Here is a 27,520-nt window from a genome sequence, read left to right as displayed (position 1 = left end):
CTATGAGGATGCTCCCCTCCCACCCACCCACTCCCACCCCAACATCCAGGCATTCGCCTACACTAAGGAAATGAGCCTTCACAGGACCAAGGATTTCTCCCCCTATTGATGCCAGACAAGGCCATCCTCTGCTACATATGCAGCTACAGCCATGGGTTCCCCTAGGTGTACTCTTTGGTTGGTGGTTTAGTTCCTGGGAGTTCTGGGGGGTCTGGCTGGTTGATATTGTTGTCCTTCCTATGGGTTTGCAAACCCCTTCAGCTCCTTCACTCTTTTCTCTAACTCCTCCACAGCAGCCCCAGTGCAGAGTCTGGTCTTTAGGCATCTCAATCTATATCAGTGGGGCTCTGGCAGAGTCTCTCAGGAGACATCCATACAAGGCTCCTGACAGTAAGCACTTCTTGGCATCAATAGTGACTGGGTTCGGCAGCTGCATATGGGATAGATCCCTAGGTTCAGCAGTTTCTGGATGGCCTTTCCTTCCTTGTCTGCTCTATTTTTTGTCCCTGTATTTCCTCCCATGAGTATTTTGTTCCCCATTCTAAGGAGGACTGATGCATCCAAACTCTAGTCTTCCTTCTTCTTGAGCTTCATATGGTCTGTGAATTATATCTTGGTATTCCGAGATTTTAAGCCAACATCTACTTCTCAGTGAGTGCATACCATGTGTGTTCTTTTGTGACTGGGTTACCTCACTCAGGATGATATTTTTTAGTTCCATCCATTGCCTAAGAATTTCATGAAGTCATTATTTTTAAATAGCTGAGTAGTACTCCATTGTATAAATGTGCTAGATTTTCTTTATCCATATCAGGGTTCTTTTCAGCTTCTGGCTATTATAAATAAGGCTTCTATGAGCATATTGGAGCATGTATCCTTGTTATATGTTGGAACATCTTTAGGGCATATGCTCAGGAATGGTATAGCTGGGTCCTCCGTTAGCACTATGTCCAATTTTCTGAGGAACCACCAGACTGATTTCCAGAGTTGTACCAGCTGGCAATCCCATCAACAATGGACGAGTGTTCCTCTTTATCCATATCCTTGCCAGCATCTGCTCTCACCTGAGTTTTTGATCTTAGACATTCTGACTGGTGTGAAGTCTCAGGGTTATTCTGATTTGCATTTCCCTGATGTTGGACATTTCTTTAGGCGCTTCTCAGCCATTTGATATTCCTCAGTTGAGAATTCTTTGTTTAGCTCTGTACCATATTTTTAATAGGATTATTTGGTTCTCTGGAGTTTAACTTCCTGAGTTCTTTGTATATATTAGATATTAGCCCTCTATGGAATGTAGAATTGGTAAAGATCTTTTACGAATCTGTTGGTTGAAATTTTTTTTGTTGACAAGAATCAAATGCATTTTGGTATAATTAAATATTTTCTTAGATTATAAATTTTTATCATTAGCTTATTTAAATATTAATAGGGTATCCATAAGCTTGTTCTCATGAAACTGAATACTATAATCCAATATCTTTTGTTCTTTTTTTTTTTACCTTTTTAATTATCTTAATTTTTTTCTTCCATCTTTATTAAATTGGGTATTTCTTACTTACATTTCAAATGTTATTCCCTTTCCTGGTATCCAGGCCAACATCCCCCAGCCCGTCCTCCTCCTTTTCTATATGGGTGTTCCCCTCTCCATCCTCCCCGCATTACTGCTCTTCCCCCAACAATCCCATTTACTGGGGATCCAGCCTTGGCAGGACCAAGGGCTTCCCCTTCCACTGGTGCTCTTACTAAGCTATTCATTGTTACCTATGAATTTGGAGCCCAGGGTCAGTCCATGTATAGTCTTTAGGTAGTGGCTTAGTCCCTGGAAGGTCTAGTTGGTTGGCATTGTTGTACATATGGGGTCTCAAGACCCATTAGCTCTTTCAGTCCTTTGTTTGTATAATCCAATATCTTAAAGGCAGGAAATGGATGCAACTGGGCATTCTTTTTATATATTTCTTCTAGTCTCTAATACACTCACACGCACATACAGATACACACACACACATATATACATACATATATCAAAAATATACACACACACATATATTATACTAGATCATTCAGAAAATCAGAACATTTTAATATAAGAAAATTAAACTTGTTTCTCTGGCTGAAAGATTATCTTCAAAGACCAGTATTATATCTGAGGAACACAATGATGAAATTTTACAAGGAAAGACATTGATCCCAAGTAAACCTATTTTTCGTCTCAAATATATATAGTCTTACATACATGTACATCTATCTATCTATCTATCTATCTATCTATCTATCTATCTTTCTATCATTTATCTATATAGATATATATGTAATATATTTTATATATATTTATTTATTTAGATATGTATAGCCATATGCATATGCTGTATATATAATGTATATATGTATAATGTAATATTGCATATACATATACACATGCACATAAATAATTATACATACATATATGTGTACATATAAATATATACATACATTGCATTTAAATGTATAAGTATGTATACATGTTTAACATATTTTTTTTATTAACTTGAGTATTTCTTATATACATTTCGAGTTTTATTCCATTTCCCGGTTTCCGGGCAAACATCCTCCTCCCCCCTCTCCTTCCTTATGGGTGCTCCCCTCCCAACCCTCGCCCCATTGCCGCCCTCCCCCCAAAAGTCTAGTTCACTGGGGGTTCAGTCTTAGCAGGACCCAGGGCTTCCCCTTCCACTGGTGCTCTTACTAGGATGTTCATTGCTACCTATGAGGTCAGAGTCCAGGGTCAGTCCATGTATAGTCTTTAGGTAGTGGCTTAGTCCCTGGAAGCTCTGGTTGCTTGGCATTGTTGTACATATGGGGTCTCGAGCCCCTTCAAGCTCTTCCCGTTCTTTCTCTGATTCCTTCAACGGGGGTTCTATTCTCAGTTCAGTGGTTTCCTGCTGGCATTCGCCTCTGTATTTGCTGTATTCTGGCTGTGTCTCTCAGGAGCGATCTACATCCGGCTCCTGTCGGTCTGCACTTCTTTGCTTCATCCATCTTGTCTAATTGGGTGGCTGTATATGTATGGGCCACATGTGGGGCAGGCTCTGAATGGGTGTTCCTTCAGTCTCTGTTTTAATCTTTGCCTCTCTCTTCCCTGCCAAGGGTATTCTTGTTCCCCTTTTAAAGAAGGCGTGAAACATTCACATTTTGATCATCCGTCTTGAGTTTCATTTGTTCTAGGCATCTAGGGTAATTCAAGCTTTTGGGCTAATAGCCACTTATCAATGAGTGGATACCATGTATGTCTTTCTGTGATTGGGTTAGCTCACTCAGGATGATATTTTCCAGTTCCAACCATTTGCCTACGAATTTCACAAAGTCGTTGTTTTTGATAGCTGAGTAATATTCCATTGTGTAGATGTACCACATTTTCTGTATCCATTCCTCTGTTGAAGGGCATCTGGGTTCTTTCCAGCTTCTGGCTATTATAAATAAGGCTGCGATGAACATAGTGGAGCACGTGTCTTTTTTATATGTTGGGGCATCTTTTGGGTATATGCCCAAGAGAGGTATAGCTGGATCCTCAGGCAGTTCAATGTCCAATTTTCTGAGGAACCTCCAGACTGATTTCCAGAATGGTTGTACCAGTCTGCAATCCCACCAACAATGGAGGAGTGTTCCTCTTTCTCCGCATCTTCACCAGCATCTGCTGTCACCTGAGTTTTTGATCTTAGCCATTCTCACTGGTGTGAGGTGAAATCTCAGGGTTGTTTTGATTTGCATTTCCCTTATGACTAAAGATGTTGAACATTTCTTTAGGTGTTTCTCAGCCATTCGGCATTCCTCAGCTGTGAATTCTTTGTTTAGCTCTGAACCCCATTTTTTGATAGGGTTATTTGTTTCCCTGCGGTCTAACTTCTTGAGTTCTTTGGATATAAGGCCTCTATCTGTTGTAGGATTGGTAAAGATCTTTTCCCAATCTGTTGGTTGCCGTTTTGTCCTAACCACAGTGTCCTTTGCCTTACAGAAGCTTTGCAGTTTTATGAGATCCCATTTGTCGATTCTTGATCTTAGAGCATAAGCCATTGGTGTTTTGTTCAGGAAATTTTTTTCCAGTGCCCATGTGTTCCAGATGCTTCCCTAGTTTTTCTTCTATTAGTTTGAGTGTGTCTGGTTTGATGTGGAGGTCCTTGATCCACTTGGACTTAAGCTTTGTACAGGGTGATAAGCATGGATCGATCTGCATTCTTCTACATATTGACCTCCAGTTGAACCAGCACCATTTGCTGAAAATGCTATCTTTTTTCCATTGGATGGTTTTGGCTCCTTTGTCAAAAATCAAGTGACCATAGGTGTGTGGGTTCATTTCTGGGTCTTCAATTCTATTCCATTGGTCTATCTGTCTGCCTCTGTACCAATACCATGCAGTTTTTATCACTATTGCTCTGTAATACTGCTTGAGTTCAGGGATAGAATTTTCCCTTGAAGTCCTTTTATTGTTGAAGATAGTTTTAGCTATCCTGGGTTTTTTGTTATTACAGATGAAATTGCAAATTCTTCTGTCTAACTCTTTGAAGAATTGGATTGGTATTTTGATGGGGATTGCATTGAATCTGTAGATCGCTTTTGGTAAAATGGCCATTTTTACTATATTAATCCTGCCAATCCATGAGCATGGGAGATCTTTCCATTTTCTGAGGTCTTCTTCAATTTCTTTCTTCAGTGTCTTGAAGTTCTTATTGTGCAGATCTTTTACTTGCTTGGTTAAAGTCACACCGAGGTACTTTATATTATTTGGGTCTATTATGAAGGGTGTCGTTTCCCTAATTTCTTTCTCGGCTTGTTTCTCTTTTGTGTAGAGGAAGGCTACTGATTTATTTGAGTTAATTTTATACCCAGCCACTTTGCTGAAGTTGTTTATCAGCTTTAGGAGTTCTCTGGTGGAACTTTTGGGATCACTTAAATATACTATCATATCATCTGCAAATAGTGATATTTTGACTTCTTTTCCGATCTGTATTCCCTTGACCTCCTTTTGTTGTCTGATTGCTCTGGCTAGAACTTCAAGAACTATATTGAATAAGTAGGGAGAGAGTGGGCAGCCTTGTCTAGTCCCTGATTTTAGTGGGATTGCTCAAGTTTCTCTCCATTTAGTTTAATGTTAGCAACTGGTTTGCTGTATATGGCTTTTACTATGTTTAGGTATGGGCCTTGAATTCCTATTCTTTCCAGGACTTTTATCATGAAGGGGTGTTGAATTTTGTCAAATGCTTTCTCAGCATCTAATGAAATGATCATGTGGTTTTGTTCTTTCAGTTTGTTTATATAATGGATCACGTTGATGGTTTTCCATATATTAAACCATCCCTGCATGCCTGGGATGAAGCCTACTTGATCATGGTGGATGGTTGTTTTGATGTGCTCTTGAATTCGGTTTGCCAGAATTTTATTGAGTATTTTTGCGTCGATATTCATAAGGGAAATTGGTCTGAAGTTCTCTTTCTTTGTTGTGTCTTTGTGTGGTTTAGGTATAAGAGTAATTGTGGCTTCATAGAAGGAATTCGGTAGTGCTCCATCTGTTTCAATTTTGTGGAATAGTTTGGATAATATTGGTATGAGGTCTTCTATGAAGGTCTGATAGCATTCTGCAGTAAACCCATCTGGACCTGGGCTCTTTTTGGTTGGGAGACCTTTAATGACTGCTTCTATTTCCTTAGGAGTTATGGGGTTCTTTAACTGGTTTATCTGTTCCTGATTTAACTTCGGTACCTGGTATCTGTCTAGGAAATTGTCCATTTCCTGCAGATTTTCAAGTTTTGTTGAATGTAGGCTTTTATAGTAAGATCTGATGTTTTTTGAATTTCCTCTGAATCTGTAGTTATGTCTCCGTTTTCCTTTCTGATTTTGTTAATTTGGACACTCTCTCTGTGTCCTCTCGTTAGTCTGGCTAAGGGTTTATCTATCTTGTTGATTTTCTCAAAGAACCAACTTTTGGTTCTGTTGATTCTTTCTATGGTCTTTTTTGTTTCTACTTGGTTGATTTCAGCTCTGAGTTTGATTATTTCCTGCCTTCTACTCCTCCTGGGTGTATTTGCTTCTTTTTGTTCTAGAGCTTTTAGGTGTGCTGTCAAGCTGCTGACATATGCTCTTTCCTGTTTCTTTCTGCAGGCACTCAGTGCTATGAATTTTCCTCTTAGCACAGCTTTCATTGTGTCCCATAAGTTTGGGTATGTTGTACCTTTATTTTCATTAAATTCTAAAAAGTCTTTAATTTCTTTCTTTATTTCTTCCTTGACCAGGTTATCGTTGAGTAGAGCATTGTTCAATTTCCACGTATATGTGGGCTTTCTTCCCTTATTGTTATTGAAGCCCAGTTTTAGGCCGTGGTGGTCCGATAGCACGCATGGTATTATTTCTATCCTTCTGTACCTGTTGAGGCCCGTTTTTTACATATTTATGGGAATAGGTCCAATCAGATATTAATTTTATAAGTAACAAATTTTTTATTGTCCTGAAGCTTATTTGACTCCTGCATCTGAAAATAACAAAAAGTGGAATTTACAGGATCCTTAACTGCAAGAAAAAATTAATCTTGCTTTCATTTTCTTCAGTTAAATGAAGATCATATGTTTTTTAAAACATTTTGATACAAATTATTTTGTCTTGTTCAAAACCAAAGACAGTTCCTTTCCAGCTCTGGGCAACTAAGCACTTTCCCAGAGTCGGCTTGTAAACTCGAAGTGAATGTCTGCAAAAGAGCTCTAGCCAACATGTATTAACTTTGAGGAGTTAGTAACTTGTAAAAGTCTTAGATTATGAAAGTCTCTGGAGAAGAGGTCTTTGAAACAGTTAGACTGTTGACAGATCCTAATTCTACTAGTCCTCATGGTCATGGCATCTCCTCAGCATTTTCTTGAACAACCAGTAGAAACTCACTCTGTGATCAACTCTAAACCTTGCCATTTCACTTGATGTATAAGAGCTTCAAATACTCTCTTAGAGAGCCAAGGCCAATGTGTCACCGTCACTGAAGCTCAGTGGAAGTAATAAGCTACCCCTTCACTTCAAAGAAAATCCTCCTCAAGTCATGCTCTTCTCTCTGTTTCTGAAAATGATTCATGACTCTTTCTTCTCTCAAGTGTGTACATGAAAGGAGCAATCTTTACTTATCATTATAGAATTTGAAGATGGCATATTGAAGAAATGATTTGGCCATGGATGTGGAGCCCTTGGATGGGCATACTCTTTTATATGAAGAGACAGGAGAAAGCTATTTTTTTTCTGCCTTGAGTGAAGGTGGCTGCCTGTAATCCAGTAAGAAAGTCTAGCTCAACCAAATGGCCAGAACCTTCATTAGGGATTCTTAGCTTAACGAGGTTTAAGAAAGGAGTATTGTTAAATCCTGCTAAGGCATTTCATATTTGAAAATGACAAAGATAAATGGTGGTTTAATAGCCAAGCACCCTTTGCCCAGTAAGCTCTCTGTATATAAATGTTATACTCCAAACATGTTTGCTATGTAGCAGTGTTATAAAATCGATTTATAGTGGGCATTATTACTTCTTGAAACTAAAATGATATATATATATATATTAATAATTATTATAGGATACCTTATTCATCCTTCCTTTATCATGTAGTGAGTCTACCTCTTGACTAAACAAAGACATTTTGTTGAGAGGACATATGTTATGAGGGGAAGTAGGAATCTTTGTAATATTAACTCACTTCAGAGCAAGTAAGGGACAGATATTTTCTTGCGATAACAAGACCATGGTTCTTCCTTGATAATTAGTAAGAACTTCTTTACAGCAGAATACCTAGAGACTTGTTCTTACCATGAATTATTAGAGGAGATACAGTTTTAGCCTCCAAATCATGCTCCCTTCAGTCTCATTCTTCTGGGAGTGAACAGGGTTCAGAATCTCCTGATACAAGAGTCTCTGATTGCATGCTAAGCTTTGTAGGTCAGACAAAGAGATCTAAGAAAGACATCAATACCGAGGGAGTACCTTATGAAGTGTAAGTATGTGTTACCATGGACTAATATGTTATTTGTATGAAATTTAAGACCAATTAATTAGTTCTTATTTGACCTCACAGTCCTATAAAATTAGGACCCAGCCATGTGGGATAACATAATCTTTTTGTCTTAGTATCTTGTGCCTTATTGTGTCACTTTGGGCATTGATGTGATTGGACAAGTGATTTGGAGGTGAGTCACAGCTTAGTCCCTGACTATCAGAGCTATGTTTCAAAGCCCTGAAAGCAAAAGACAAACTAGGAAGAACTGCAAAGGTGGGCAGGGATTAAATTCTCTGCAAGCAAATATGCCTTATAAAGTCCTGAGCAATTGTAATATTTCAACATAACTCAGAACCTGCTTCTGAGCCAAGTGTCTAGTAAAATCAAACAGTGATAGAAACTAATGTGTCAAGAAACTCTTTATTCCTCTTCAGAGGGAAACAACGCTTTCCTTAGAGCACTTTTCTTCATTACAACCACAGAAAATAAAAGTCAGCAAGATAGCATCTCACCTAAGCAATGCACCCTCTGAGAAGATGAGCAAATTAAACATTTGCTGTAAACATTTCATAGCAGTGATTCTAGGAAATTCCTGCATAATCAATGCCAATCATGATTTGGTTGCATTTTCAATGAGTTCAGTTCAATAGTTTTTATTGGCCTAGTTAAAATATTAGTGAGCTGTCAGGAAGGTTCTATGGGTAAAGACATTTGCTGTACGGCCCTCTGAACAGAGTTTTACATGTGGGACTGACTTGGTAGAAGTGTGAGGTTAAGTTCAGCAAACAGTTCTCTCATATACATTTGTACATGATAGGTCATGTTACACACACATACACACATGCACACAAATAAATATAAAATGGGCAAGGATCTAACCTACTCTTAGGGACTGATTTGTGACTAACTTCAAAATCCCTTGCTGAGATCTTGATGTTTGACATGGGAATACTTAGAAATACCGACAAAACTTAAGATTGAGTAGTAGGCCTTTTCTCTAGCATTCAAGGCCATCTCTTACGCCCTTTGTTCATTCAATCACTAAAACTATGATCACAGTAAAAATAATTATCTTTTTCTGATCTTCTTAAAACAGCATTTCACTATTATGCATGAACACATATTCAATTTTATGTTGCTATGCCTGAAAGTATGTATGCATACTACATGTATGCTGGATCTTGCAGAGATCAGAAGAGAGCATTGGAGACCCTGGGACAATGGGTACAGGCAGTTGTGATCAGCCAAGAGGTTCCTGGGAACTGAACCTACATCTTCTACAAATAAATTCTGAGCCACCTTTCTATCCCTTACTGTGTGTATTTTTTAACCAAGAGAAAAAAAATTCCCATTTTCAAACAACTTGGATACAAAATATTTTTCTTTCTGTTTGGTCACCCTCTAACAGCTTGTGTTTGTTTTCATACTGAACATTTAAGAAACACAGTTTGAGAACTTCGAAGCAATGAGTGGATTGAACAGACTCATATATTAATGGGTTTGTTCAAGAGACTGAATAAATAAATATAGAGATAAAGTAATTTATCACAGAAATATTTGAGTATGGGAGAGCAAAGTTAGATGATCCAGTAGCCTTGTTTATAAATCCAAAGTTCCTGAACTCAACTCTTGGCCAGAAATGTTTCTCTATGTTTGTTTAATAAGCCCCAAAGTAAAAGGTTATGGAAGTCATAACATGTACCCCAAGACCCAATGGGAACTTTTAAAGAAGAATTAGACATATGGAAAATTGCACATGTAATTCATGACCCTACAAGACTGTACTTCAAAGGGCCCACCTTCCTTTTCTATGAATATGTTTGTCATGAGCACAATCTGACACAGACTTTTAAAATAAAAGGTCTATTTAGTCAGAATCCATCACCTTAAAATACAAAGAAAATCTTGACCACATGACAGGCACTGAACAACAAGTCTGTTCTTTGTGTCTTCTTAAATGGCAAGAGTTACTAGAATATCCACACCCAAGAACCAATCCAAGGCTGCTTTATACTCTTCTTTGGTAAAATATCAATGGGAAATTAACCTTCTTGATTTATTGTCCCTAACACACGTTGAATCATTTTCATAGTTAGATTTTTTAAATTAAGTTCTTCTGTTAAGAACCCTTCTATTTCCTAATGACCTTTTTTGAGAACTATTTGATCATGTACTAATAATCAATATGTATCTGCATCTTGTTTCCTAAATCTATAGCAAGAACATGTCAGAGAACATTCTTGGGATAGAACTAGTTCTTTGTGTGCTCTCTCCAGAATACTTTCTAACTATTGTATAAACCTGCCAAGCTGCAATTGTTGTTCCAAACACTGACTGGCTAGTAGTGAGCCAGAGGTTCATGGCCAGCACTAGTCCTTTTACATTGACTGGATGTCTCAGTGCTCTGGGTCTTATATGTAGAAGGCACTCTTCAGAGGAGTCTAGTTTTCAATATGCTTAAGAAAAGGCATTGAGGGGGGGAAAAAGGGAAGGGTCACGTTTAAGCTAAATGCAAAACGGAAAGCTCACTTAGATTTCTCTAGTTTTTCCTGACACTCCATAGACTTATGTTCTTGGGCAAAGACAACTGTTTTTCCTGGCTCATCCCTTCAAATATGCAGACAGTTCCTCGATGGTAGTAACAGCTAGGAAGAGTTTATAGCCAACTTGAAAGGGAAGTTAGCAATGTGTGTCCTGTTTACTGGGGCCAAATGGCACAGTCCAGTTCTAGAAAATCTTTAATATGCAAAGGTTATTATTGATCACCATAAGGGATTTTATTCTTTTAGGATTGATGTGTTGTCGTTGATTTTGTATTCATTATTGTTGTAACGTTCTATGAAGTTTTTTCCCAGAGTAATTTTGAAAAATATAATGAAATAGATTTTTGTTGGTGGTGATGGTCCTTTGTTAATGACTTGTTTTAGAAGAGACTAGGAAGATATCCTAAAGGATCTTCCTGCTAAGCAAGCAGGAAGAAATGACTTTTGATACCCAGAATTTATATAAAAGTCAGATGTAGTGGCACACATCAGCACTGAAAATGAACAGAGATGCAGGTCCTGGGCTCTCACAGATAAGTCGAGATTTATAGAAATGCTGGACTACAGGCTCAGGAAGACATCTTGTTTCAAAGAATGAGGGTGGACAGTAATAAAGGAAGACACCCAACATTAACCTTAGGCCTCCACACATTTATGAGGATACCCCGTAAGTGCATGTGCACGAGCTTTTATTAGAGCTACCAACACATGCAAAAAAAATATTAGGTATACTGAAAGAAACTAACTCAAAATTGCAGAAAAAAGTTATACTTTGTCCTTTAGCTAATATAATGGATAGTCTCTCTGAAAAAAATTAAAAAGTATTTATTGGTTTATTCATTTATTTATTTATTATCAGAGGTAGTAGCACATGCTACTGCTCGTGTATGGAATTAAGTCCTCTCATCTTGTGCATCATGTGAGCTCTGGTTTGTGTCCTTTGGGGCCAGTTTCCTCCTTCCAAATATAGTTTTGAAATGTGTCCAATCTCCCATCATTGTTTTAGCTGTTCATGATCATTATAACTCTAGGGTTTTGCAATTATAGGTTAAATATTTTATGGTAGCTTAAGATTTGTCTTGTTTCTATCTGTAACTATGATGTCGCCATAACAAAAGTTTTGTGTAATATGAGAACTATAATTTCCATTGCACAAAGAAAGTAATGATTTTTCAAGCTGACTTAAAGAGCTAAATAATTGGAATGAGTAATGAAGAATGTGTATTTATTTGTGGGATAGACATGCTTGTGTGAGTGTGAGTGTATCTAAGTGGATTACTAACTGATGACCTAGGTGTAGACACGTTCTCTCTTTGCCCTTGTGGTCAGTGCTTTTATCCACTGATCATTTATTTTACTATTACTGTGAACAGCAGGCCATTGTTCCCTAGGAAGTTCAGAAGTTACAAGAGTTGTGGGAAAACATACTCCTTTCTTGACTTGGCTTTCAATTTTCTTGTTTGCTCAAAATAATTGAAATTGGTATAGGTACAGCAGTTGTGGTCAAAGAAACATCGAGATTAAGATATTTGACTTTAGGTCGGCTCAGGGGGTTGGGCAGGGAAAGCAAAACAATTTCATACATCTCAGCAAATATGTTATTTTATTTAGGCTTAATATTTCCAAGTTACTTTTCCTATGAAGACAGTGTAGGGATTTTGTAACAATTGTCTCAATTTTTTTTCTAATTTAAAAAAATCAGATAAGAAACTAAAAGAGAGAGAAGACATTCAGGTAAGCCTGAGGAATGAAACAAACATAAGCCAGACAAAACCAAGCATTTAGGAGTCAATGCATGCTGAGTAATGTAGAAGCCTCATGATGACAGCTGAGCATCTGAGAGATGGGGCATGTGGATAGCCTTGGACTGTCCACATGGCTCTGTCACAAAGAGAACAAAAGAAGACCTGGGCTTCCTGGGGTGAATTGAGCTTTGTCCACTACAGAAAACACAGAATCCTTGGAACTTTTATTACACGTTCACCATGTCTGACACATTATTCTAGCACTCAGATATCTGCAAGTCTCGAGGTTGAGAGAGAGAGAGAGAGAGAGAGAGAGAGAGAGAGAGAGAGAGAGAGAAGCTCCATAGGGTTTAAGTCACTTGGAAAATGTCAAACATAACTTCAAAGGGCTGATCTCAAAGCTCAAGGCTTATCACATTCCCTGGAGTTCTTTAAGAAGATTGATTTTATGTACTCTTAAATAAAAAGTTTAATTCCACAGTGAATAGATAGAAAAGAATGATGTTTTACATTTATAATGAATTATAAAACAAAGCAATGATGGTTTGCAAATAACTCCTCCAACTTAAGATGCGTGATGGTTTAGCCTATTTAAGAACAATTATTGGTATCCTCCCTATGGTTTTTGAAAGTTTTTGAGAAAGGATATATTTTCATGGACAAATTTATATGCTTTGACACCACTTCTATGATATCTCTCCTACAAATTACATAGTTACGGGGCCTACACACTACTTACCCTACAGGAAAATTAACTTTGAACTGTAAGAAGTCCAGAAGATTGAAACTGGAAGCAGAATTCCTCTTCTCTCCTCTTTTACCAAAGTTTTATCTAGTAAAAATTAAACTCTCACTGGCTCATGCCACATTTAATTACAGGACAAAAAAGGGCTGCAAAAACCAATTTCTCGACCGCAAATCTCTCCACTGTGTAATATATTGAGGTGTGACTTTTGTTTTTGTCTCAAAACAGAAATACATAACTCACAATTTAGTCTTGAGAATGCTTTATGACTGTATCGATTTATCATTGTAAAAATGTTAGTATATTAATTTTACTAAGTAATGCTTAAATACTATTTAAAATCTAAATTAAAATGTATAACTCATTCTATTCCTAATGAGAATGTGAAATAAAACCAGCAATTGACACAATTGAAAAATCAGTTAATTAGATTTCAAGCAACTATTTGCAACTCAGGTTTTTACTTATAATTGGTCTATTTGCTCATACGAGCTATTTTTCAAATATAATCATTCCTATATAACATTAGACATTTTAGAGTTAAGGAAGAAAATATGTTCTGTTTATTCAAATTAGCTGAATAAAATTTGTTCAGTAAATAACCATAAAGTATGGAGAATCTTGATTAGAATAAAATAGCAGATAAAATTATTTTATTCTATATTACACATTTAATACCCCAAACTAATTATTTTCTCACTCACAGCCATGCCTATTGAATGTGAATAATACATTTTCCTATTCTTCAAATGTCTGAGTGGTAGGTATTGTGAGGAACTGGAATATTCCTAGACCATCAAAGGTAGATGTCTAATCTGAATGAATAAAGAATTCAACATGTGTTTGACTATTAGAACATTGATATTCTTTTTCACTAGAATGTAGTTGTAGATATCCTTGGTTCAAGAAGTTGAAGAAAATATGGATAGGGACTTTTGACTTGGGAACAATGGCAAAAACATGCTAAGTCTCATAGGCTCATTTCCATAAATTCATGCAGGATGTAATTTTTCTGCTTAGCACTAACCATGGTGCCTCTGTTTAATAATGAAGTAAATGTGTACATGATGAAGGAATGAGATTCTTGTGCAATTTGCTTTTGTCTAACTTCAGTTTTATTTTTTCAAGGCTTCCTAGAGGAGATGATTCCTGAGACATAAGACAAAACCAAGACAAAAATGGAAAGGGCATTCCAGTGGAGAGGGAAAAATGGACAAAAACACAGAAAAGTAAGTGTGGTGTGCACAGAGATTAGTTATAATGGAGGAGTTTAAGTTTCTGGGCAATAAACCCTATTGTTGCTGAACATAAGTATAGCCAGAGTAACAGAGCAGACCTAAAATTAAACCCAAGGAAGATTTTTAGGAAGATCATTAAATGGCCAACTTTGTGTTTGGGCGGATCTGCCTGTGTTGTGGTGAATAGGTCAGAAAGAAATGCTCTAGAGGAATAAAACTAGAGGCACACAAACCAGTGCGAAGGTCATTAGGAAACCTTATATGCCACTTGCCTTCACCATGCCAGGCACAAGTTTTCCATTACAAATATCATCATTGTTGTTCTTCCTGCAAATGCTCATCACTTCATGTGACTTCTGTTGATACACAGACACCTAAATGTCATAAATACTAATAACTGACTAATCAATAATTATTCACTGATTTAGGATCAAATGTCCTGAATGACATTCAAGAGAATTAGTTCAGAACAAAGAATAGACTTGTAAAATATTCAAGATGTAAAAGCGCTAGTAAAACTTGCCAACAAAATAAAAGCGGCACGTGGATGTCCATATTCATAAGGCAGTGAAGTTCTAGGACTACGTCCATGTAGAGAGTGTCACAAGTTTAAACTCTGTGTACTCTACACTCAAGAAAGGACACCCCAACCTGCTAGTTGAAATCTCTGCGCAAGAGACTTAATCTGTCTTCAGACATAGCATGCTTCAATTTGGTCAAATATCAACATGGGAATGAATGTGGTACCTGCACATTCTGTTGGAACTAAAGGCACAGGAGCGGTGGTACTAAAGTCAGGGGAGCCTAACCTACCCAGCAGCATATGCTCAGCAACAAATTCAGATTCACCTCTCCTCAAGTCATTTGTCACTTCTGACTGTTTCATTATAGGGAGGTGACTGCTTTCACATGGCAGCAATGCCTTTTGTTGATTCTGCCCTCCGTGACATGTTTTATTGTCTTTATTTAACAAATGGCAAGTCAGAAGTCTCACATTAGTGGCGCACTAAAATGCACACAGAGAAGGCTGCCTTTGTGTTGACTCGCACTTTCTACCAAGTCTTTCCAAGGGAGAGCACTCTGAGAACTGTATGGTTGTAGAGCTTAAAACACAACGTTTAACAGTAGCATGTATTAAAAGAAGTGATTCCTGGGCTGTGTCAGTATAGCTGTGCTTAGTTCTATTTAAGACTCATACCCAAAGCTTTAGAAAGATTCTGCAGACTTGTGAATTTTGTTATAGTTCACTATATATTTATATTTTTCTGTATAGAATAAATTTAAAACTATCTGTTGCTAGCTCCAGATCAAGAATATTTTATAGGTTTGTATCTGCCTGGACTCTGAATTTTTATGCCATTTTTCCTTAGAAAATGTGAGCAGAAATAGAAATAAAATACTAGAGAGATAGAGATAATGAGAAAGATAATGGAAGATGGAGGAGTCAGGCATCTTTGGGAAAATAATGGAAGTCAACAATAAACAATCCTGAGCTTTGACATCCTTGGGAAATTTGCACTAGGTGACCCAGTGGTATTGAGTTTGGAGAACTCATGAAAGAGATCATGAATTCATCAGAGTTGGGAACTCTGATTGGCAGCAGGAAGTCCAAAATGGAAAGACATTTTGCAGCTCTGGTCAAGTGGAATAAATAGGTCTCATCTAAAGTTTTTCCACTAAAACCAACTTTTGATTTCTAGGATCAATAAAGAAACAGCTTAAATAAGATTAAATATTATGAAAAGTCTGAAAACAAATGAACGCATGACCCTATTTTCCAATCCTAGAAAATCTACTCTGTGATTTGTGAACCAGAACAGATCTCTGAACATTTATCTATCTTTTGGAGAATGCTTGTCATGATTATTAAAATTACGAACATAATTTTTATGCCTTTGTCCATTTGCTTTATCGTTTTGTCTTTGCCCTTTTGTATGTTTACAAAAACCTTTTATAATTCTAATAACTGATAGTCTTATTTTCCAAAAATGTTGGCAAAGGTGGATTGATCTTCTTACACATAAGGTTTAAGAAACATTGTCTTGGGAATGAATGTCCTTCCTATTAAAATTATTAAAATTGTAATTGTTCATTAAAATGAATACAAAAGAATGCTTCTTATTAAAGACCAGACAGTGGAAGTAAATTCTATATTGTTCACTCTTTTTATTTGAAGTTATGTGACATACCACTCACTATCTTTGTATGAATATGGCTTTACCTTCTATTACATTTATCTGTTTGTTTGTTTGTTTGAGTGAGTGTGTTTGCTTATGTTTAGACCTGTGCATACCATGTGACTTTGGGGAGTCAGAGGTCAACTTGAGGGAGTCCAGTATTAACAGAACTAAAATCAAACATGAACTGATAGCATACTTGCTATGAAGGACCTCTAGTGAGATCTATGATGGACACACACACACACACACACACACACACACACTTACTATACTAATAAAGGACCTATGCTTACCCCAAGGCCAGAGCCTGATTCTAGGTTTATGTGGGCATTGCCTTAACTCTTTAGTGTCACAATGACTGTGTTGGTAGTATGAGCGCCATAAACTCACTTGGAGCCCAGACAATATTTTCTTCTAGGTGCTAGTAACAAAATGTTTAAATGAAGTGTGGAGTTTGCCCATGCCCAGCAGGTCCTTGAGGTCAAGCACTCAGCTGTAGGAAGCAACAAAGGGCCCAGCACTATAATATTCCTCATGGAACTAGTCTGTAAGGGCACTGACAGACCATAGTAGTTTTCAAGGGTATTGGAAGGGGTCATACTATGTGATATGACAGGGTTGGGGAAGACAGACAGGTTTCTGAAAAAGTTTTGGAGATCTATAAAGAAACAGCTGAAGATCTCAACTTGTTCCTCCTGGATAGCTCACCTGCTTTCTTATACAATTCAAGACCACCCAGCCATGGGTGGCACTGCCCACAGTAGGATGGATTTACTACCATCAACCTTTATTCAAGAAAATTTGCCCAAAGACATGCCCACAGGCCAACTAGGTGAGATACTTCAGCTAAGATTCTTTCCAGATAAGCCTAGCTTATGTTGAGTTGACAGAAAAACAACAAGCACAAAGGAGAAACATACACATAGAGTATATAATGGACAATGTTTGGTTTGTTTAAAAAGTAAAAAGGCATATGCAAATATATATACAAATATATAGAATATATAAATATATTATGTATATACCTTATATATATGTATATACAATATATTTATATATATATATATTTGTGTGTGTGTGTGTGTGTGTGTGTGTGTGTGTGTGTGTGTGTGTGTAAGAAAGAGAGAGAGAGCCCAGAATAGGTTTAGGTAGCTAGAATAAGGAGAGTTAACTTGGCATCTTTAACCAAATGGATGGGAAAATGGCTGTTGGTCGCTACAAAGCTCTTTTGTCCCCTTTCTAAATTTTTACTACAAAAATTTGCTACTTTTTAACAAATGGTATCTTTTGAAGTCTCAGAATGTGTTAGAAAGAAAATGCTGAGACTGGACCAGGTGAAGCAAGTCTCCAACTGGAGATTTTAGGAGGGCTGCAGAAAATCAAATGCTGCTTCTGTGTACAAAGTCTGTGAATATGGCAGGTTATTCAAGGGATACTCAATGAGCACAATTCCAGGGACATTATTAATGTATGAATACTTACATGAGAAAGCTTCTAAAGCAGGTTGTTTGCCTTAGAAAATATGTTAAATTGAATTAAAAATTACTCAAGATGCAGGGAGATGGGATTAGAACATTCATCAAGATGCATCTTACCCTGCTGGAACTTAGAAAGTAAGAGTTCGGCCTACGTTCTTGAAGTAGTGTTGGGTTAGACTGGGAAGATAAAAGAGGGGCACAGTCTTCACGATAAGGTGCTGAGAATGCTGTTATTGGCAACATCTCAAGGAAGAAAATACTGAAAGCCCAATAATCGTGTAAGGGCTTAAAGGGCAGAGCTCAAGTTAAGAATGGGGGAGGGTATAGAAAGGAACTTGGAGTGGACCCCAGGCACTATGGGAGTTTGAAAAAGGGAAGTATCTAGATCGCACACTGGCACAGACAAGAGCTTAAGAAGAGACAAAAGATTAAGAAGCCCTCATTCAATACCCATCCTTAAGGTATCTGCTGCCTTGGGAAACTCAAATTTGTGTTACTTTCCTCAGCTTGATATCTACATTCATTTCCCCAAAGCCAAACAGTTTTCAGGTAACACTTTATAAAGGATTAAGGAAGCCTCCAGAAGAGGGATGTCACTACAGGGCAAACAATATACTCTGAAGTTGGATTTCAGTGGTTCAATTTTCTCTTCCCAGATATGTTCTTGGGCCAGCTATAAAAATTATCTAATCTCAATCTGTATCTTAAAATGTGATGACAATATTATCTAACCATAATGAGATGCCTAATAACTGTCAGGGCAGAAGAGAAAAGATCATGAGGTGGTAGAATGGAGAAGGGAGGGGAAGTAAGGGAAAGAGGAGGAAAAGAAAAAGAAATAGCATTGTACAGAGCACTGTGTATGATATCACTCATTTGACACCAGCATCAAAATACAGTCTCAGTCTAAGGACCTCAGTGATTTGGACAGAGTGCAAAATGCTGTAAGTGTGGGTGAGTGCTAGAAAGGAAGGACCAGCTGGAGTTTTGTAATCTAGCCATCTAGATAGTGGAAAGGAACTGTGCAATTATTATTTTTAGCTCTTCTCATTTACTTCAGGCTTCTGCAGGGCTCTGGTGTCCCCAGGCTGGGAAACACCTGTAACACAACTCTCATGAATGTGAGGATTTATCTGCATTCATGTTTTGTGTCCTTATCACCCACAGCTATGGAGGACAGGCAGAAAACTCAGGGTGAGTTTTTATCCTGATTAATCTGACTAATTTGGTTTTCCGCTTCCTTTGCCTCCTGCTTCCAGTTCCTGAAAAACTGACCCTGGAATTTGATCCCAGGGAACTGCAGCTGTACTCACAGACCACTGTGCTCAGTTACAGAGGGAACTGATGTAGCATTGTGGTTTTTAGTGAACTCTTTGGTTTTGAATTTTCCTGGAGATCAGTACAATTTTTAGACTGTCTGGTATTCTGTGAGTGTTCCCTTGCTTGCTGTGGAGTGAAGATATCTCCATTCAGGAGATTTTTTTTCAGGGTACTTAAAGGACAAAACAGATTTCTTATAAAATCATTTCTATTATTTATTAGCTACTGCTATTATGAATAATCATAGATTTGGATGTGTAAATCTAAATAGGAATGTTATTTCAGGATTTGGGAGTCAAAATGTAGATTCGGCAAAGGTGAATTGGTTTTTATTGTTGTTTTTGTTTGTTTGTTTGTTTTTTGGTTTTTGTTTATTTATTTGTTTATTTGTTTATTTTTTAGAACTACAGGGTTGATACCAAGGCATCATCAGGTCCTGTTACCTTATGGTGGTTCTGTGGACACTTCTAAGATCATCAGACTGCTGAAGGAGGCTATTTCAAGTAGTTTGTCAGACAAATGTTTTCAGTTCCTCCGTTACTGTAGACTAGGAGTCCTTCTCAACTCAAAAAGGTTACTTATCACATACTTTAGTGGATGAAAGTGATCATCCAAGAATGGAGATATGACATATAGTCTTAAAAGGGGAAATTACAATAGGAAAATTAAAGCGGAAAGAAGGGCTGAGTAGATAAAAGAATGTGGAGAGGGATACCTAACACTAAAGGCCTTTTGAAAAGCCATTAGGAAAACTACTACTGTAAAATCTCACTACATTATGTGCATAGATGAAAGGAAAGTGAAAGGAAATATCATAACATGAGAAAGACAATATACTAACTAGATATCGTATGTGAAACGTGAAGTATCAGGATTAGGTAACATCTTTTTTAGATATCAGTTTCCATAGAATTTCAAACATTGCAGGTTATTACCAGCGCTATCTGCTGTCTTCTACAATCTGTTGGTAATGCTATCAGGTTGCTAAAGAGACCACATAGTTACATCATTGAGGCTGGAGCAAAGCGGAGCTGATCTCAAATAGAAGCTTCACTCCTATAGATTGGTATTAATAGTGCTGAAAATGCTAGACACTCTATTGGAGGTGAAAGGCAAAGATCAATCTGACCTAGCTACAAACCATATGAGCTACAGTAGTGACCCGCCTGCAGGATATACCTACCTTTGAAATAGTGGCACAGACATCATGAGAGTAACCAACCACTACTTACTTGGATTTGCAGCCTGTTCCATAAAATAAAACTCATAAATGACATTTTAAACGAGGCTAAGAATTTGAGACTAGATTCTGTTGAAATGAAAAGCACTAACTCCTGATACTGAAATATAGCTTTAGATCAGGGCATCACTGATCCATCACCAAAGAAGCTTTGTATTGCAGTATCTCTCCTCTCAAGGAACACAGATCACTGTGGAAGAGAAGGTATAAAAATTCTGAGGTCCAGAAGGGAGGCCCCCCTTGGCACAAGGAAGCATACACCAGGGCTGAAGCACATGCATACTCACATAGACTTTGAGAGCATCCAGGGACTTGAACTAGTTCTAACCAAACAAAATCCCATAATAGAGAAGGGGAAGTAAGTACAAAGTCCCAACCCTAACCAAGAAGCTATTTGCAATAGATAGCTTATAAGAGGGGTTAATTAGTTTTTTCTCCCCAGTGGAGTAAAAACACATATACCAACCAAGCCCCGGGGAAACAGAATTCCTTTGATTTTAATAATATTATAAAAATTAATGTATACATATATATGTATACATATATATATAAATAGATATATTCAGGCTATGCATATATATGCCATATTTTCTATCTATAAATGTATATATAAATACACATATATTCACATAATACATATGTACACACACACACACATATATATATGCAATGTTTGAAGTTCTTTGGAAACTAAATAACTAAAACTTAGTATATAGACACATAAATATGCATATTTATACTCTGCCTACATATGCAACTTTTCTCTGTGTTTTCCCACACCTCAAACTATTCCCATCTCTTTTCAATGACTTTCCCTCAATATTCACATTCCTCCATGGGCTATTTGTGACTGCCTTGTTGATTTGATTTCATTTAAATGATCCAGTATTCTGTCAAGTAAGTGGTCAATCAGCATGTAAATGATCAGCATGTCATTGCATGGGTTTCTAAAAAGCTGGGCATGTAAATTGATCAGCATGTCACTGCATGGGTTTCTAAAGAGCTTGGCATGGGAATGGCACTGCTTACATTAGACTAGTGTCTGGAAAGATGACTTAAGCCGTGCTTCAGTTACTTTTAATTCCCATAATTGAGGCTTTAAAAGTAAATTCCAAAATGATTAAAAGCACATCACTTACTTCACACACCACTCTGGCTGTGCGTCAATACTCACCCACTGGGAGTATCGACCTTCTTGAGTTTAAAGCTAATGTTTGAGGGAGGAGAACCAGCAGTTAGTGTTGCCAGGAGAATCAGGCCTTGGGGATCTGCATGAGACTACCCATCCCTTTCTTCACACAGTGATGTGACCACTTGCTAATCAGTCAACAACTGCCCTGAGTGATAGAATTTCTTCTCTTTATTTACGTATCCCCTAAGGTGGGCTTTTCTTTACTCTGAACCATTTTTTTTTTCATGAAATTGTTTACCTTTGGGGATGGGGAATTATCACCACTCTGAAGAAGAGAGGCAGGGTTATGTTGATTTTTTGTTTAAATTATTTGAGACAAGACTGAGAAAGGGATATATTTCTACATGTTTTTTTCCAAAGGCCCTGTGATACTGGTCACTATTATTTTATGGATTGCATTGTAAATTATGAGATGAGTCACGGCTAAAAGAGACTCAATAATTTCTGTATTGTCACACATCGTCTGTGTAGAAGAGGAATCATAGAATCAAAGTCCCAGATGGTTAACTGCTTTTTGCTCTGCCTTTTTTCCAGGTTAGTGTAGAGCTTGCTCATTCATAGTCATAAAGCGCATGCTGCACTTTCTAATGGTGTGTCACCATGATATAGACTGGTCAGGAAGGATGAAGGGGGAAATAGTATGCTGGCTAGGAGGACCCTGTAACAGGTAGGGATGAAAGGATGCTGGGAGTCAGCCATAGGTTAAAGACCTTAACATTCTCTAGAAACATGCATCAATATCCTTTATTATTTATTAGCGAGAAAAAAATGATCAGATAGAATTTAACTAGTAAGGAGTTACCTCCTGGAAAAAAAGGGTGATTGTTAAAATCCATGGGTATATCTGTGTGGTGTATCAGAACCAGTCTTGCTCTGTGAGCAGAATCTAAGAGTGAGTTTCTGTACCTGCCCTCCATATGTATTCAGCTTTAGCCTTCCCAATGGTCCAGTGCGTAGTTATCTGTGGGTAACTATGAGTGTTCGCCAACAGAGAAGATTCTTTGTTCTTTTAGCATCAGAAAGGAATTACAATCCCGTGATTTTGAGGTCAGGTGATGTAATTCAGTCAAGTATATTCAATACACACGAGTTGTGATACTTCTGGGTGGAAATCATTTTCATGATCAATCACTATTATTCCCTTTCTTTGGATTTGTATTTTTTAATACTAGATATTGAAATGGAGGCAACTTCCTCAGAGAGTCTTCCAGACACACAGTGTTAAGTTTTAAACCTAGGACAAATAGCTGAGATGCCTATGAACTTAACTAAGCGGACTCCCAGGGTCCTTCAATCCCTACCTGTTGCAGAATCCTCCTAGTTTGCATAGCCTCTTCTCTCATGGCCTGGCTCGGTCTGCTGGCAAAGTCCAATCTGGACTCTTCCAGGCACCTTTTCTTATCCTTATGTTCTCCCATGTATCTATTATAAACCTTCTCCATACTTCTAGTGTAGTCACGTCCTTCCTTTTATTTCATGCTTTTCTTCATCTTTACCCTTTTGGCCCCATTGACCTCTTAGCCAGCTCTTGGCCCAGGTCACCCACCTTGGCTGCTGGCACATCCCCTCCCTCTTCACATGGCCTGACTCCAAAGAGCCACATTCACCTTGGACTCTCCTACACATCTGTCTGCCCCTTTCTGTATTCTTCCTCATATTGACAATAAGCCTTCTTCACCTGGTACCTAGGAGCAGTCATGCCTTTCTTTTGATTTCTACTTTTCAGTCACATAGTAGAAATGACTGTGTGAGAAAGAAGGCTTTCCCAGCTAAAGCTCCAGAGAGTGTGATTTTTGGCACCTCAGCTGAATATGACTATCTCAACTAGTAAAATATGATTATTGACACTTCTCTGATTTAGTTGAGCACAGAATTATGTGTATTATTTATTTCTTGAGCCTAGCTCCAAATACCATCTTGTCTTTCTTTCTATCACCTATAGTAAAAGCAATTTTACCTTTTAGGGGTTGGTCTAGTGCTGCTATGTGTTCAGAACATAAATACTGCCCCCCTCCATGATCTGGTTGCCTGGTTGTAGTCTAAATGAGTACTTCCTCGTGTACATCAAATGATGCTGTGTAAACTTTGTTTATCAATCTTCTATGACTGGTTAAATAAAAGTGGTTCACAGCCAATTACTGGTGAGAATATATAATGGTGGGACTTTGGTTACCAGGCTGGGGGTCACAGGTATGGACCAAGAGGCAGAGAAAGAGAAGAAAGACATAGAAGGCAGACAAAAAGAGCAGAAGGTCTCCACTGGACTGGATGAAGTAGTGCGCCTTGAAGACAGACTGATGAGGCAAAGCAGCCCAGGCAAGATTCAAACGGCAAGTGATGTGGGGATATATCAAGTCTAGTGTAAAAGAATAGTTTAGAGGTAATTACTCGGTATTTATGTTAAACCTGATTAAATAAATCAATAACACTCTGTATCAATTATTGTGGCATTAGCTGGGTTACAATAAGAACTAATAGCACTATTAAATATCTTGCAATATTCACCTACCTATTTAGTAAAAAGCACATTGAATATTTACTAGATACATATTATATACCAGAGCCTTCATGCTCCCATTCATGTTACCTTTAACCTTATAACAAATCATTGAAGATAACAATGTTACTATTTCACAAAGATTCTAATTCACAAGATGGAAAAATTAATTCAAGATCATTCAACTATTAAATGATGTGACTAAGCATAAATGTAGGAGTTTATACTAAATTTAGCTTGTTTTAAAGACTACTTAGTCTCATAAGTCTAAGTGACAAAATGTTTTAAAAATAAGCTAAGAATAAATACTTTATGTGCTTGATTGTGGAATTGTCACATTAGTGGTCTCTGAGGTAACTGTGGATGTTAATCATTTATAAGTTCAACAGTATTGTATGTTACTTCACCTCTTGGGGTTGGAGATGCTTTTTTCTTATTTATACTTTCAAAGTACGTCGCAAAACCTAGGTATTATTTTTAAGAGATTAAAAACAACAGTAGCTGTTGTGGTAAAAATTAAAATGGATCATTTTCTATCAGTTCCGGAGAGCTGGATCCGCTTACTCTGGCTGCTACTCTACCGCGTGGTCCTCAAGCCCTCGCTTGGCTTTCTCCCTTTTAGCAGCTCTCTCCGCGTGGTCCCCTAGGTAGTAGTTACCAAGCATGGTGTATATACACATACGCGCGCGCGCGCGCACACACACACACACACACACACACACACACACACACACACACACACACACACACTCCGCAGGCAGCAGAACCAGATTTGCATGCTCCAACTTCCTCTCAGCCATTTCTTTCACACACTGTCCTCTTTAGCCCGGCAAATCAAAGTTCCAGAAACTTGTAATTTAGCAATTAGACTTACATGTTAAATTCCCAATCCACAATACATCCACACAACAAATTCACTGCCAATTAATAAAGATTTAAACCGCCCACCAAGACAAGACAAAATCGATCCAGTCCGCCTGGATCTGGATCATCCTGCTCTGTTGTCTCCATCTTGATTTCCTCTCCTCTCCCTCCCTACAAAAACTTTGTCCCCAGCTTATTCTTTTACTGTCCAGTCATGGCCTTGATCTAACTTGTGCCTGCCCTCACCTGCATAACGACATCAACCTACAAGCAGCAACAAAAACCACTCTGAAACCTACTAGAAACTTGCTATCACTAGTTAAAACAAAACAAATAGGCAGCCTTGATCCACAGAAACTTTCAGAAATACTCCAGCCAAACCCCCCAGAACAATCATCTGAAAACATCGCCATGCATAGCAACAAAAGCCATGTGGGCAACCTAGACATCTTCCTTGGTGAAGCGCCAACAACAATGTACCCACCTCATCCTCTGGTGTGGTATCAGAGAAGCAATACTGAACTCCATTGTGAGAAAATGTTTTCCTTTTCCGTTCCCTTAAAAGTTCTGATTAAACCACCCGGGACCCCCAGGCTGCTGACACGAGCAGAACCAGGCTGGAAGGCAACAACTTCCAGTCAGAGCTCCTCCGCAGTTTACTTTCAACTTTCAGGAGTGGGAAATGAGGCAAAGAATAGTTGTTTATTTTTAAACAAATTTCAAATAACTGCTTATCACTTTATAGAAAAGTATTAAAGAAACCATGCTTCAGCTAGTACCAGAGAGCAAAAAGGAATGATCTAATATCAGAATTATATGAACAATTCAGATAATATGTCAGTTGCTTCACATTATGGCTCCTGTAGTTAATCACTTGTGTCTGTGTATCTGTTGTCTTCTTTCCCTTCTGTCTGTGTGGGTTTGTGTGTTTTTGTGTCTTTCTGAGTCTTTGTATGTGTGGAAATTTTCAAGAAGATATATAGTTTTATACACACCACCAAACTTGTACATTGGTGTGAATAGCAAAGACTCATTTATGAGTCAGACTGTATGGGGGTCGCTTACATAAGAACATTATTATTATGCTTAGAAAAATAGCGTGAATAGCTAACGGCTTTGTGAGATGAACCCTGGTCTAATAAGCTTTGGAAGTATGCACAGAACATGAATACTGCACATTATTTTGCTGTTCAAATCGATGTGGAATATGAAGCCATTAGAATTTTAATGTTCCCACTTTAAAAATCTTGATCAAAAGCAAATTTGCTCATATTACATTCTTACAATAATCCTTTACAAGAAATGCATTCATAGGTAACTTTTTACCTGTCCTTATTCAAATCACTGCTGGAATCCACAGTCTAATTGTAATTTACTGAATTGTCTTAGTAGATTTTCTTTTGATGCTTTGGGAACATAAAATCAGTATTTTTGCTTTCAAGTACTTTTGAATTATAAAGCAAGAAAATAGTAACAGTAAAGCTTTACTCATTTAAATTTATAAGGAATATTTCCATGTCTATTTCATGAGTGTGTTGTTGTACAATGGAATATATTAGGATAAGAAAATGTCCCCACTGCCCTCTCTCTGTAGCATATCTTGTAATGTCAGATACCCTTACTTCAAGGAACAATAGTCTGTTTCATATTTCATTCTAAATCCGCTTCAGAATGAAAGGCCATACTCGTGGGAAATGACATTTCAAAACTGGAGGATAAAAAGGAAGCACATATTCATGAGAAAAGAATGATTCATGTTAGAGACACAGCCCTGTCTCATACACCATAAATCAGTTAAATGAGGTTCTCTTCTTCAATCAATATTTATTGAGAGCTTACCGCATGGTGAGCTGTGTTTGAGGATCCAAGTTTCTCTGTTGAACAGCACAGAAAGTATGCCGTTTTTCATTGAAGGACAGAATTTCATTGAAAAGAGTCTGATTATAGGCATAGGAATTATAAGGCAAATTCATATCATTAGAAGCATATACAAAGTATAAAAATTTAACAATAAAATGTTTACAACCATCCAAAGGAGAAAAGCAACAGACAGTCCTACCCAGTTGTAAAGCCTATCAACCACAATGACTAGCACAATAAAACGTTCCCCAATACTACAATAGTGGTATTTATATGCTTGGAGTAACCAACAACTGTTTAATTCTACTTAAACTCTACTCAATAGGAGGAAATTCATGCCCTGTGAAAATGAAGCCATTCTGAAAGTAAAATATAACACAGGCTTTCTGCCAGAGAACAAACAGGTGGTTAATGTTTCCCTTACTCAAATGAGGGTGGGCTGGCCGCATTCACCAATATCTGTTAAGTATAAAACAATCTCTGGCTCTTTTCCAGTGCTACATATCATGCCCTACTCAGAAAAGGTATGAAGCAAATGATAATTTCTCATACTCATCTACATCTAGAGTAAAATAGGCACAGCATGAAAGAGAGATGAGAAACTCAATAAATTGATACAATTAATCAAAAGC

At 37.6% G+C, this 27,520-nt stretch overlaps 1 long non-coding RNA gene across 1 annotated transcript in view; it reads left to right on the top strand.

Annotated features, from left to right (window-relative positions):
- LOC134479730 (uncharacterized) overlaps positions 1–27,520 on the top strand; it is a 300,591-nt gene that overhangs the window by 154,640 nt on the left and 118,431 nt on the right. The window contains exon 3 of the long non-coding RNA XR_015625520.1: positions 14,148–14,248. This is a non-coding gene — a long non-coding RNA (uncharacterized LOC134479730). The remainder of the gene's footprint in view (positions 1–14,147; positions 14,249–27,520) is intronic.

This window comes from Rattus norvegicus, chromosome 7 (genome assembly GCF_021556685.1).
Source record: "Rattus norvegicus strain SHRSP/BbbUtx chromosome 7, alternate assembly SHRSP_T2T, whole genome shotgun sequence".
Classification (NCBI taxonomy): Eukaryota; Metazoa; Chordata; class Mammalia; order Rodentia; family Muridae; genus Rattus; species Rattus norvegicus.
Note: the sequence above shows the minus strand (reverse complement) of the source record. Positions and strands in the feature narration are given on the sequence as shown.